The sequence below is a fragment of the Leptidea sinapis genome, chromosome 10 (assembly GCF_905404315.1).
Source record: "Leptidea sinapis chromosome 10, ilLepSina1.1, whole genome shotgun sequence".
In the NCBI taxonomy this organism is placed as follows: Eukaryota; Metazoa; Arthropoda; class Insecta; order Lepidoptera; family Pieridae; genus Leptidea; species Leptidea sinapis.
This window is the reverse complement of record NC_066274.1, coordinates 14,546,985-14,561,229: the sequence shown is the minus strand read 5'-3', so window position 1 is coordinate 14,561,229 and position 14,245 is coordinate 14,546,985. Positions and strand designations below refer to the sequence as shown.

The 14,245-nt window shown below is 35.3% G+C and overlaps 1 protein-coding gene across 1 annotated transcript in view; it reads left to right on the top strand.

The window, feature by feature from the left end:
- The window catches only part of LOC126966329 (lachesin-like), a 173,265-nt gene that overhangs the window by 33,385 nt on the left and 125,635 nt on the right, over positions 1-14,245 (top strand). The window lies entirely within an intron of this gene.

Genomic DNA, 14,245 nt, shown 5'->3' with positions numbered 1-14,245 from the left:
TAATTGTAATAGTTCTGAAATTTTAAATTTATTATGAAATATAAATTGACTTTTATGTGTACGATAGCTCAATAAATGAGTAATGTGTTTAACCACATCAATGCAAATTATTTCCTATCCACTCCAGAATATTCCAAATTCACAGCGTAATTGTTGAAGTTTTCACTTCTCCCGGAGTGCAACCCGTTGTTTTTTTACTTTTTATATCTTAAAGCTAAAGCTGACGATAATTACTATAATATTTATACCGATTTTCAAACTTTAATCATTTCTTATCTATGTGAAAAAGGACTAAATATGAATAAAAGTTATGCCTAGCATTAGATAGACTTCAAGCTGGTTTGAAATCCATTCCAAAACTGCATGTTTTTCGAAATAAAAGATATTCAATGAAATTGCGGGCTGAATAGTTATTTTCTACCTTGCTATTGATGTGCCACGAGTTTGATTCCCTTTGGGTTTGTATTGTGATCATTACAATATGTTTAAATGTGTAGCAATGAATATATTGACAGAACAATGAATCTCAACTAAAAATGGCCATTGGATATCATGACCAATTTTCCCTCTGTATTTTTTTTTAATTTAAAAAAAATATCTTTAGGGTCGATGAAGTTTTGTCTTCTAATGGGTTATCAATTCATATATGGAAACTTATTTGTGGTAATATACAGTTAAACGTCCAGGCAACCAGAGTGGCCCAGTCGACTTGCGTATTTATTTTGTGTTATAATCTGTAGTATGAGTGAATTAGCTTGTCAAATACGATTTTTAAGACTCTATGGTAAGTAATTGTAATAGGCTTATCTTTAAATATCAAGTATCCGAGCAAAAATTAAAAGAAATAATTAATTGAAAATCGCTTTGCGGGGGGAATTGTCATTTGTTTATTTTTGTAGTGTCAAGTGTTTTGTTATTGTTTTGTTTATCATGTAAGTGTAATATTTTAATTACGTATTATATTTGTTTTATATATGAAATTAATCCTCATGATATCTTGTTTCCGATTTTATCTACAAATTACATATAAAATTCTTCTTACGACATTAAATCGAAAAGTTATAACAGTATGATCGATACTACTTTATCGATTTGGTTTAAATATCAAATTTTTATTGTAATCCAATAAATTAACAGTAAATCATTGCTTGTAATAGGGACAAAATATCATAAATATAATGTTTATAATATTCAACAATCTGGATGTATTGAGACAACCAAGTATTTCACGTTTTACTAGTGCATTCCGCAGATAAATTGTAGGTATATACTAAGAATGGGTGTTTTATTTTAGTTTAATGCAACAATCCCGTAAGTCGAAGTAATGACATATTAATATCAAAAAATAGGTTATATAGTCTATTTCAATAATAATCAAGTTTTATTAATGTGTGCGCTAATATTTTACATAAAAACTTAATATAATGAAAATGTTATCACATTTCTACCTATAATCTCGAGCTTTAACCTTTTATTTATATATAACTTGGGTTCAAAAACATAATTTATGATTTTACACGTTGATTTTCTATACTTTTAACTACTTGAATGTATTTTTTATATAGCCATAGGTGGAGTCGTTATGTAATTATATCGCTTTTAATAATGATGAATCTCGCGCTCGCCGTCGGATAATCTTAATCGCGTCATCGGACGTTTCGCTACCTGCCAGCTGTCATTAATCGGACGTTGCAGTAGATATTTAATTAGGCTTAGGTAGAAGTGCACCTTTCTCCCCCGGGCATGTAAATAGTTGTACGTTCTGTGTGTTCAAGTTTTTTGTATATTCTGGTGTGATATATTATTTGTAATGTAATGTTTGATTGTATAATTAGTTTTAGTTTGATTTGTTTGTTGTTTGCTGTGTTTGTTATTCTTGTTTGTTTGTAACTGTCGCATTAGGTAATTACCTGTAATGATATTGCTATGTGTGGTAAATAAATAAATGTTTTTGTCCTTTTATTTGTTTTTCGTGTGTCTTTCTTTTTATGCTTCTCATTAAAGCTCAACTCTTTCTCAAAGTGGTGGTTAATAATAATAAAGAAAAAAAACTGGTTATATTGATACGTTCCTTGGCCTAATTGAAAAATATTATTTTGATTTGATTTGATTTCAATCAGTACATGTGTTCCAGTCTATTGTATCATGGAAGCATGTGCAATTTCAATGCGTCTTTATTAGCATGGAATCGTATTATATAAGTATTGTCGGTGTGGTCATTCGGCTATCCAAATATCCAGGCAAATTGCCTGTTTTTATTATCATTTTTGAAGTGAAAAACTTCTTTAGCAGGGTTGTTCATTAGAAAGTCGATGAAACGAAAAACCGAGACACATTAGTTCATAAGAATTAACGTGGGAAAATATGAGATAGAAAGCATTATATAGTTTTTTGGTATCAGACGATCATAGTTGAAGAAGAGATTGTCTGTATGACGCGAGTATACCTTTACATAGTGTGACGTCATGAGTACATAAACACATAACATAGACACCCGGAGAATATAAATATGGTAGGGATGATAGTAATGTCTTTCGTAGCGCTTGAAATTATGTATCATCCTAGCAACATGTACCAGGAATTTTTAATGGGTGATAATTATCTTGATTATTTTGATCATTATTTTAATAAGTTTAAAATAAACTTTAATTGAACGACTGACATAAAAAAAGAATACAACCCGGAATGCAAGTAAGTACAAACACACGGACAGAGAAAACATTTAGAGCATCTGATGCAAGCGATACACTTTTGGCAGAAATAACAGGCCGGTATTTGTTAGGAATACAGCGCGGATTAAAATACAAAATGAAATCGAATGTTTCCATGTTGCCACTCGCCAAAACATTGTCTGCGCAATTAAGCTTGCGGTGACGCTCCAGTGCTCTCACTGTTCTGGCACGTTACACGTTTATGCACTTTTTTTTTACACAATTATCAAGCCTTGTTTTTTATGACAGTAAGGGAAGAGACGAGCAGAACGTTCAGCTGACGGTTATGCCGTGCCGCTCAGGATTCTTGAAACTCCCAAAAATTCTGAGCGGATCTACAATTGCTCTCGTCACCTTGAGACATAAGATGTTAAGTCTAATTTGCCCAGTAATTTCACTAGCTACGGCGCCCTTCAAACTGAAACACAGTAATGTTACACATTACTGCTTCACGGCAGAAATAGGCGCCGGCATCCTGTGCAAAGGAGCCTCTGTTTCTCGTTTGATTTTTAAAAAGTTATGAATATCATTTGACGTTACATAATGTAACGTAATTTCGATATCAGGTAATTTTGAAACGGAATAATCGCCTGATCAAACATAACGAGTACAGCCTATATATGTTTTTTTCTTTTACTAGAGTACTATGACACAGTAATTGAATTTGTAAATTGTTTTGCTACCTAACAATCAATCCTATACAAGGATGTCATTATACTCAAGTACTGACTTCAAAAAATTACATGTAAGAAAAAATGGTTAAGTGAAGCACAGAGTATATTTCTCCGATTGCCCAACAGTTGCAGAGATTGAACAGCGTGTTGAGTCAGTTTTCGCATCAATAACACCGACGTTGAAGCGAAATGCCACACAAGCCGATGAGCGAAGTTGTGTATTGAGCAAGGCGGAGCACACTTTGAGCCGTTTCTGTAAATTTGACGTTTATTATGAAAACGTGAATTCGTTTAGGTTGTTTCCTTAGGTTAGGTCTTTTAAAATGTTTGTCGTTCCGCGAATTAGGTAGAAAGGTACATTGTGCGTGTCTACCCCTTAATCTTACTGAAATAGAGTTAGCACATCAGTGAAAATAATAATTATTTTTTTGGGTATGTTATACAGCATTACTTCGGTTCTTAAATATTCTGAATGGATTCGGTATAAGGGCCCATTTAACCTCCTTTCGGCTTTACGGTTAGCTTTGTATGATCCTATATACTACATTTGGCCAGGGCATAGACGTAAAATATCCTAGCGTAAAGACGACCTTACAGCCCCTTTCAAATTTTGATTTGTCAATGTGTGATTAGCTAGTGGCTTAGTATTGAAAATACTAAAGAACTAATGCTACACATACAACAAACAAAAACATAATACACGTGGCTTACTATTTATGATTTATCAATTTTCGCTTTCCTTTTCTCTCTTGCTCTCTGTTATAGATGTTCTTCTATCTTGCATGCTTTGTTTTTCTTTACGCTAGTTTATTATAAGTCATGCTGAGATGGTTTGGACATGTCGAGAGAATGAATGAAGAACGATTGACGAAGAAAGTGTATAAGGCCAGTGTGAATGAAAGTGTTGGAAGGGGTAGACCTAGGCGGACGTTTCAAGATCAAACCAGGGACGTCTTGGAAAAAAGTAAGGTCAAGAGTACCCTAAGCCGAAGAGCATATATGAAAGGAATAATGAAAGTGGACGAGGCGAAACAAGTGTGTAAGGATCGTAGCAAGTGGAAAGAAGTGGTCTCTGCCTACCCCTACGGGAAAGAGGCGTGATTATATGTATGTTTGTATGTATTATAAGTCCATGGGCCAGGGAATCATTAGAACAGCACTAAAACACTGATATTTTGTCTGTTGCATCATAATACATAATATTATCTGTTCTATTGTATAGCAATTAATTTACGTAGCACCAAATGATTATTTTTTATGTCGGGGCTATTTACATATACCATGTTGGTTACGCGACCTTGAACATTATTGTCATTCCGGAACTGTATCATAAATAATTATTTTTCTTGGAAAATGACTGAATATATTACATCAACAGTACCAATAATTATTACTTAAACCTAGAGCTACATCTGATAAAACTCTGGCTCACCCAGACACAAAAGCGACTGCATAAAAAGATTCTAAAATAGATTAGAATTATGCAAGAACCGGCAAACAAGCTCGCGCCCAGCAGACCGTATTTACCAGCGAACGGCGAAATTAATTTAATCTCGTTGTAAAATTTTCACTTGCCACCTTATCTCGCGTCGTATTGTCATTTTATTGTGCCTACCCTGGAACCATTAGCGAAAATGTCACAACGTTGGCATTGTAATCGCCACCCGTGGCTGGGCCACACAATGATTCGGCCGTTCGACCTCACTCTACGCCCTTACCTTTACGCGACGATACAAATTTGACTCCATAATAAACGAGGTCTCGTATTATTTCGAGAATACATTACCCCATCCCTCAATCTATTTGAATTCCACTGGAGTTGCTTTTAAAACAAATGTGTAAAAAGCTCGACCGGGGGCCGTATGAATGAGTAAACATCTTTTAGGATTTCGCCGTCTACGTTACCTCTACAATTCTTTGCATACGAGTTTGGGAATCACGTGCGCGTATTCTCCTCACGAAACTGGCCCACAAAGGGACAAGGTTTTTGAATACCTTATTGCCACCTTTTTAAATCCCTACTTACGAGTTTGAAACAGGAAACACACCCATAATTCAAATGACTTAATGTCTACGAGATAACTCTTTAACGCTAAGCGTGTTATAACAATATAAGTAGAAACGAAATTTTTATAATTGGTTAAATGTTTAGTTAAATGATAGAACATTTTCTAGAAAAGTGAGTCTATTTTAGGTGTTTTTTTTAGAATTTGTCTGTTGATTCGACTTAGTTCAGAGGCTTGGTATTAAATTACTAATTGTACTTTGGTAAGGGTTTTTTTGTGAGAAAATATGATGAGGTGATCAAGACAATTAAGTCAGTAATTTCAGTAGCTACGGTTCGCTTCAAATCAAATCAGATTTATTCAATTCGGTCAAGAAATTTGAATGTCAAAAGTTAAATTTCCCATCACTTCGGAAAAGTTTGAACTTTAATGAGATATGACAAGAACCTCATTGCCGCTATTTTAAACAGAATTTGCGGCTTTCATATGATTCTAATAATAAATTCAAATACAGCTAAAGACTTACAATATACTATCGTAAAGATACTGAAAGCGTGCGAGACAGAAGAAATCCTCTAATGGAGATACAGCAAGATAGAAAAGGAAAGCGAATCTCTTGTTACTGTAACCGATTTTAGCTCACGCAAACAATGATAGATCAATGTTGGTTAATCATTATCGGGCTATACGCTAGTATTAATCTATGCATAAAATACTTTTTTATGATCAAGTCTTATATAACCATGAATTGAGTTAGATGTTTCTCGGTCGCATATCAAAACATAACATAATAATTTTCTATCTACTTTTGTAATAATAATGTCGTTGTGGATTTTATTCCAATTAATCAGGAACTCAGTGAGGCGTGCTGTTTGGCCATAATATCTCAGTACTCCTTCCCTAATGACTTTTATAATAGCCATGAAATAACTACCGAATACTTATTACCGTCGAATCCAACTCAGATGGGCAGCGTTCGGGAAGCTCCGTAAAATATTCTCGTCCCAAATACCGCAGTGTCTGAAGAAGATTTTCAATCAGTGTGGGTTGCCAGTGATGACTTACGGTACGCAGACGTGGTCACTAACTATGGGCCTGATGAGTAAGCTCATGGTCGCTCAGAGGACAATGTAGAGGGCTATGCTTGGCTAATATATGCTATGATAGTTTCCATGCGAGATCGAATCAGAAATGAGGAGATCTGGAGGAGAATCAATGTCACTGACATAGCCCAAATGAGTGTGAAACTGAAGTGGCAGTGGGTAGGGCACATAGTTTGACGGACAGATGGTCGGTGGGGCAGTAAAGTCCTCGAATGGCGACCATGTACCGGAAGACGCAGTATTGGCCCCCTCAAGATGGACCGACTATCTGGTCTAGATTGCCGGAATGCGTTAGATGAGGGCACCGCTAGACCAACCGTCGTGGAAATCTTTGGGGGAGGCCTTTGTCCAGCAGTGGACGTCTTCCGGCTGATGATATGAAATAACTTAGCATGTACAAGGTGATTTCGGTCTAAGATTTTGGCGCCAAAACAAAAACAAAGCTTGTATTTATGACCGTTATCTTATTTGCATGCAATCCAGTGTATTACTGCTCCCAGCTTCACCATGTCGCATTCGCTTTAAGACTTATTTATAGAATATTTTGCCATAAACATGCAGATTGTGGATGGGAAGCGTTTTTATGTTAAAATAGGGAAAGGGGAGTCATTTTATTTATTACTCTCATGACTTGTTGGCGCGCGAAAAAGAAAGATATTATAGGTATGAATACAAACAACTTTTAGTTGCATGGAAATGAAAAATATTATTTTGATATATTTGTTAAGTGCAATGGAAATTTATGAATTTGTTTTCAACAATTTAAAAATAACTAAATCACGTTTTAGCTTTAGCTATTTGGTTCATAACGTAGCTATTATTAGTATATCATCGTATTTACTTACAGTGTTATAAATATTGTAATGTAATTTATTTCGCACGGTGATCTAATAAATTGAATAATGTAATCTACGGAATCTATTTAAAAAATCGCCGATGCGATATTGATATTTGAATCCATTTTCTGCTCTTTGTACTTATGAATCTATGGAACGTGTTGGTTATCTTGTTGCTCTATGTATGGAATGACCTAATAATACTTTTTTAATTAGTATTCCAATGAATAGGACAGATAAGTTTGGTTAAATTTAACTTGTAACAAAATACTGTCATGCTATGTGTGTAAAAATATTTAGTAAATTACCAAAAAAAATAAGAGAGGATACAGTGTTAAGTAAATTTAAATTTAAATTATTATCACTATTAAAAAGTATTGTTATTACTCAATAAACGAATATTATCAAACTGGCACCAACACTATTTTTAATATTAGAATTTTTTGTGATTATTTTTAATTATTGTAATTGTACCTATATTGTAGGGTCTTTAAGGTATAGCTTTACTTGGTCAAATTAAATGTAGGTGTAATTATTGGTTACAATATTATCAAACGAAACCAGTTAAATTTTAGCATGTCTGTCAAGACGAAAGATGTGCCTACTCTTAAATTTGTAACAACTTTACTTTTGAATACTTCTGGAAGAAGAACTTTGACTTTGACTTTTGACTAAGCATTTCTTTTTTATATCTTTAAGCCACCTCTGTCTTTCTCAACTCCCAAAACTACAGTGATTAGATTTCTCTAGCATCCCCATGAAGAGTTGTGATACGGGATTCCAACTCCCAGTATGTAGCAAAGCCCATTATTACCCCTAGAAAAATCTTTCTCTCGTAACATTAATCCACTAAGATAATACAAATAGAAGTGACATTAAACTTATTCTGCTAAATATAATTAAATACAGTTTAAAGCAAAAAGTCGCGGTTTCATATTATATTTAACAATAAATTAAATATGTATTATTTATATTATATTTAACAGCCCTTAAAATTTTATCATCACTATTTTTAAGCATGCCATTTCATAATATGTGTATTGCCATAAAAAAATATTTTAGGACAGCGCTGAACATTCTGAAGTGTAACTATTATTGTAAGTTGAAAATCCGTTTTAATTTCCATTAATAATGCATTGTCGCTGTATTGGAAAAAGCCGACAAAATATTATTCGTTTTTAATGTCTATCCATCGAGGTTTTGGAAATTTGTTTGTGTTTTAAAATTAGGGGTAAGATATAATGATAATATTAAGATATTTTCGATAGATACAATTTTCAATAGAGTAGTTCTACCATTTGATCAGATACAATACCTGTAAGATGCTTCAGCAAACCATGGTTGGAAAGGAGGGAAAGAGAAAGACTGGGGGAAGAAGAAAGTCCTGGCAACGTATTTCTTTTTTATATTAGGAAAAAAAGGCTCAGGTGATGGAAAGTGGTAAGGAAGCACCAACACTTGGGGCAAAAGATGTGTAAAGTTGAGAGAAAAGGAAATCATAATCAGAATTGAGAAAGGAATCACCTCAGTCGAACAACCGTTTCGTCTTGCTGGTGACGGGCTTAAAGAGCTGTCGGCCAAACTTCATGAAGACTGAAGAAGTACGTAAATAATGAAAAGAAATTATGATTATAATTATGTAAAAATGCGTATTACCTATGCAACCTGCACCGTTGCAGCCTTTTTTCTACTCGTTTACCATAAAAAACAGAAAATAAACAACAACAAATGGCTTATATTTTATTTTATTTCATTTCAAACGAAGAAGCCCCTATTGTAATGCCAATTTTAGTAGGCTAGACACATCCTTTTCTCTGGAACAGCATATAAATAATAAACACTTCGCTAGACGCCATGAAGCTACTATGTTCGGGCTTTGACACGGGGTTTACTTTTACCAGTTCTTTAGAACTGGTAAGAAATTTTTTACTCCCGACACCAATTTCCCAGCCGCTACATTTTAAAATGTCCCGCAATCTGTGACATCTATCATAGAAAGCGTAATTATATGTCACATTCTGTTATGTAGCCGCACGCGAAGGTTAACATTCATAGCTTCTATACATAAATCCAGGTAATCAACACAATATTCCTGTTGATTAGCCGCGTTGGGATCGTAGTGATTTCTTCGTTTATCATCCCGTGAATATATAACGTGGCATATACAGAACAACCCATGATCATAGTGAAGATGTGAATCCTAGCATTTCCCTTATATTTCTTAGATAACTTATACATAGACCTAGAGACTAGATAGACCCTCTTGCTGCATGAGTAACTGTCAACCTCAATTTTTAGACGTTTTCACAGCTGTCACAGTATGTCTATAATTTAAACAAATTATCTTAGTTTTATTCCTACGATTCCTTTGGTATTCACATAAGTGACTATTTATTCAATACAACCCTCTCAAAATCCCTGGCTAATCCATCTCATATTAAATGTAGATTAAGAAAATGCGATACTTTTTTATCTCCTTTTAGAAAAATAATAATTTTATAGGCGTCTGTGTAAGTTTGAATAACTAACTCAAAGTTTATATTACAGAATTTTTAATCTTCACTTGATGAATCGAGACGTTGAACTAAAATAAAATAAAAACGCCTATAGATTGTTAGAGCTCTGAAACTTTTAAATACTTTTCTTTGTAAGTATTGAAGAGAGGCGGAGTAATTGCAGAAATAATCCGTGAAATAGTTTTGGACCAAACGCCTCATAACAGCATACTTTTTGCCAGACTGTTGCGTTCATGCTTTATCCGCTTGTAAACTTGTGGCAAAGTATATTTAAGACTTTTAGTTGCCTTGGGGTATTTACATCAAGTTTATGAAAGCGACGGAGAAAGCTGTAATTTTTTAAATGATTCACTTAATTTTAATGTTCTTATTTTGTTCAAGTTTTTAACATATTGTATCGTATTCAATTTAGTTGTCATTATTTAGTAATACTTTATGATAGGTTTATAATAGCAGAATGATTGAAATAAAAAACAGTTTCTACAAAGTTTTGAAGTTGGTGTCATATAAACAATATCGACAGATTCAGTGATAATATATAAAGGAAAATGTGTTTCCAATCGAACAAAGAACAATTTACATTTAGAAAGTCCTTTAAACAAAGTTTATAATGCCTATTAAAATTTGATGCCTGGCTTGTTATTATGTATGATTTTAAAATATGTTAAGCAAAATGTATTATAGACATAGACATAAAGATTCTTTAATCGACAGAATCACAAAAAGATACAATTTTGGACTTAGCTATGGTGTATATATTGTATTATGCTGAATATGACCCTTCATCAGCATTAATTGTTGCAATTATAAACTGCAACACTGTCCCGAACCGTCAAACTCAGCCTGAATGAAAATTATTACTATGCTTATAATCACAATTTAATACAATACCATCTATTTAATATAACTATCACTATACCATCTATTTAATTAACTATCACTATAAGAGAAAAAAAATATATAAAACTACTTACATTACAATAATTTAAACTTAAACAATCTAGACGGATTTTTTAAGCGCCAAATCGCCCGTGCTAATTCGAAGCACATCGTCAAAATCGGCGAACATTGTGGTCGTTGTCGAAAGCTGCTCTTGGTAACTTCAACCAACCATCCCTGCCGCCGTTACACATGGGGAATGACACCCTGGCCCATACGGCAAAAAAGAAAGCCGATGTACTGTACGCTCTTTTTGTCTCCAACTCGACTCTTGACGACAACGGAAAAACACCGCCGACCATCGAGCGGTGTCAGATCTCTATGCCTGAAGTACAGTTCAGACAAAAAACTGTTAGGCGAGCTCTGTTTTCGTTGGACGTTAGGAAGTCGAGTGGGCCGGATGGCAATTCTCCAATCGTGCTTAGAACGTGTGGCGTAGTCCCTGACTCATGAAAGTCAGCCCTTCTCCATCCGATCGAAAAAAAAGGAGACAGGTCGGATCCAGCAAACTACAGGTCTATTGCTATTACCTCCCTGCTCTCCAAAATCATGGAGAGCATAATCAACCGCCAGCTCTTGGTATACCTAGAGGGTCATCAGTTGATCAATGACCGACAGTACGGCTTTCGCTATGGTCGGTCGGCAGGTGAACTTCTGGTATACCTAACATATAGATGGGCGGCGGCTATTGAAAGCAAGGGGAAAGGCCTGGCAGTTAGCCTGAATATAGCGAAGGCCTTTGATCGTGTATGGCACAAGGCGCTCCTCTCAAAACTTCCATCATTTGGGCTTCCCGAGAGCTTGTGCAAGTGGACCTCCAGCTTCCTCACTGGGCGTAGCATACAGGTCGTTGTCGACGGATATTGCTCGAACCCGAAGCCCGTGAATGTTGGAGTGCCCTAAGCATGTGTGCTATCTCCTACGCTGTTTCTTCTGCATATCAATGATATGTTGGACACCTCCAACATACATTGCTATGCAGATGACAGCACTGGTGATGCCGTATACACGGGCCATGCAGGTCTCTCTCGGGAAATCGTCGACCAGTGCCGGGAGAATCTTGTATCTTCTATCGAGTCCTCTCTTGAGAAGGTCGCGAAATGGGGTCAATTGAACCTTGTCCAATTTAACCCCCAGAAGACTCAAGTTTTCGCGTTTACCACTAAAAAAACCCCATTTGTCGTATCACCGCTTTTCGGGAACACTTCTCTTAAAGCCTCGCCTAGTATTGGAATACTGGGTCTCGAAATCTCGAGCGATTGCCAATTCCGTGGTCATCTAGAGGGCAAAGCCAAATTGGCTTCGAAGAAGCTGGGCGTCATCAATAGAGGACGGCAATACTTCAAGCCGGCCCACATTCTAGCGCTCTACAAAGCGCAGGTCCGACCACACATTGAGTATTGCTGTCATCTCTGGTCTGGCGCACCCCGGTATCTGCTCGATCCATTTGAACGCGTGCAATGTAGAGCTTTCTTCCACGTACTACAAAGCTGTGGAATGAGCTTCCTTGTGCGGTGTTTCCGGGACGATACGACATGGGTACCTTCAATAAAAGCACGTTCACCTTCCTTAAAGGCCGGCAACGCTCCTGTGATTCCTCTGGTGTTGCAAGAGAATGTGGGCGGCGGTGATCACTTAACACCAGGTGACCCATACGCTGGTTTGTCCCCCTATTCCATAAAAAAAGACGATTGACTAATATTAAAATACTTAAAAATAAATTATAATAAATAGGAAGGAACGACTCTGGCACCCAACGGCAAGTTACAACATTATCGATATATATTAATAAAATAAAAATATTTTACTAAATACTTATGATGAATATATAATTATAATTGTACATAGATTACTCTGATCTCGCTTCCTTTATCAAATCGAGCCGACTTCACCTGTTCACGGAGTGCCTAAAGATTTTATTAAACACGCCTTAAAATGCTACCTAACGTGTCTTGCTGTCTCTCTGTCTTAAAGACACAGATGTCTCATGTGTTACAGAGGAACATTCCTTCACAACATTTATTTAAGTAAATTAATTAGGATTCCCATAGAAAATCATCATTATCATCAACCGGAAGACGTCGCCTGCTGAACAAAGGCCTCTCCCAAAGATCTCCACGACCATTCCGCGTTGGTAAACAGCTGGAATCACCCGTTTTGCGCAGCAGAAAGATGTTGGTTATATCAGTAGCATTACCCCAGAACAGAATACTGTAGGTAATTACACTATGAAATCAACAAAAATAAACTATCCTTGCGGATTCTACAACGGCAAATTGATAATTTTTGACCAACTGGTATATTATAATATTACCTGAGACATCTCGTCGTTTTAAATACGAGAGGGTAGGTCATTAATAAGGTAAGTAAAAAAGTGAAAGGGACCTAGAATTGAACTCTGTCGTATGCCCATATTGACTACTGATCCCGCTAGTTTTACATCATTGCCACCAACAATCTGTATCCTACAACTCAAGTATGATTTTAAATGGAAGATCTAAGCTTAATTGCCTCTAGCACTGCAATGGTATTATTTTCGACACAAATTTTCGTGTTGAACACAGTCAAATGCTTCGGATAAATCACAAAAGGTGTGTGTGCATGTGCCCCAAGTGCATGTTGGGAATCTTTCAAAGGACGACCCCTTGTGAAGCTGTATTGCTTATTGCATAGTAGTTTAATTGAACTGAAATTGTGGAGCATTTTTGGTTCAATATAATTTTTTCAAGTTAGTAGTTGTATTAACAGACAAATTCCCCAAATCTACTGTTTTCTTTTGCTCCAAATTTTAAAAACTATATCGAAAGGATTGATAACTTTAAATTAAGTCGAGTAACTCAGGGACATTATTTGGAAACAAGGTTTGTGTGTAAGTTGTAGTTAAGTACTTAGTGGGTTTGGATATTTTGCTTTTGATATCGGATTAGAAGCAAAAAAGGTCTCAAATGTAGCGAAAGTAAGTTCTAATTCTAGTGTTATTTACATTAAATAACTTTTTGTTTCATTACTGATGATTTTCAATATTCCGTTTTTAATTTATTTTATATTTTTTTTATTTTAATAGCACTGGATTTAGCATATTCACAAACACCTACATTTTTGAAAAATTTTTTTTTCGTAAAGTTGCTCCTTACCTTTATAAATGCCTGGGGTAGCTCAGTCACTAAAACTCTAACGTTAATTTGATGCTATAGTTCTGGAGGTAAATATCTGTTTGAATTCAGCATTAAAATTTCAAGAATTTTGCTATACGCGTCATTTAGATGGCCGCTATGAAATATCATGGTTAATTTATTCATTAATATGCCTTAAAGATTTCTATCCGTTAAGCCATGATTGGTACAAAGGTAGGTAAATTCCTTTTTATCAGACCTTACTTTATCAAAAGCTACTAACTGATCACTGTGGCTTTATATTGATTTTTATTTACGAAACTTTTGAATAAGTTGCTGGTATAAGT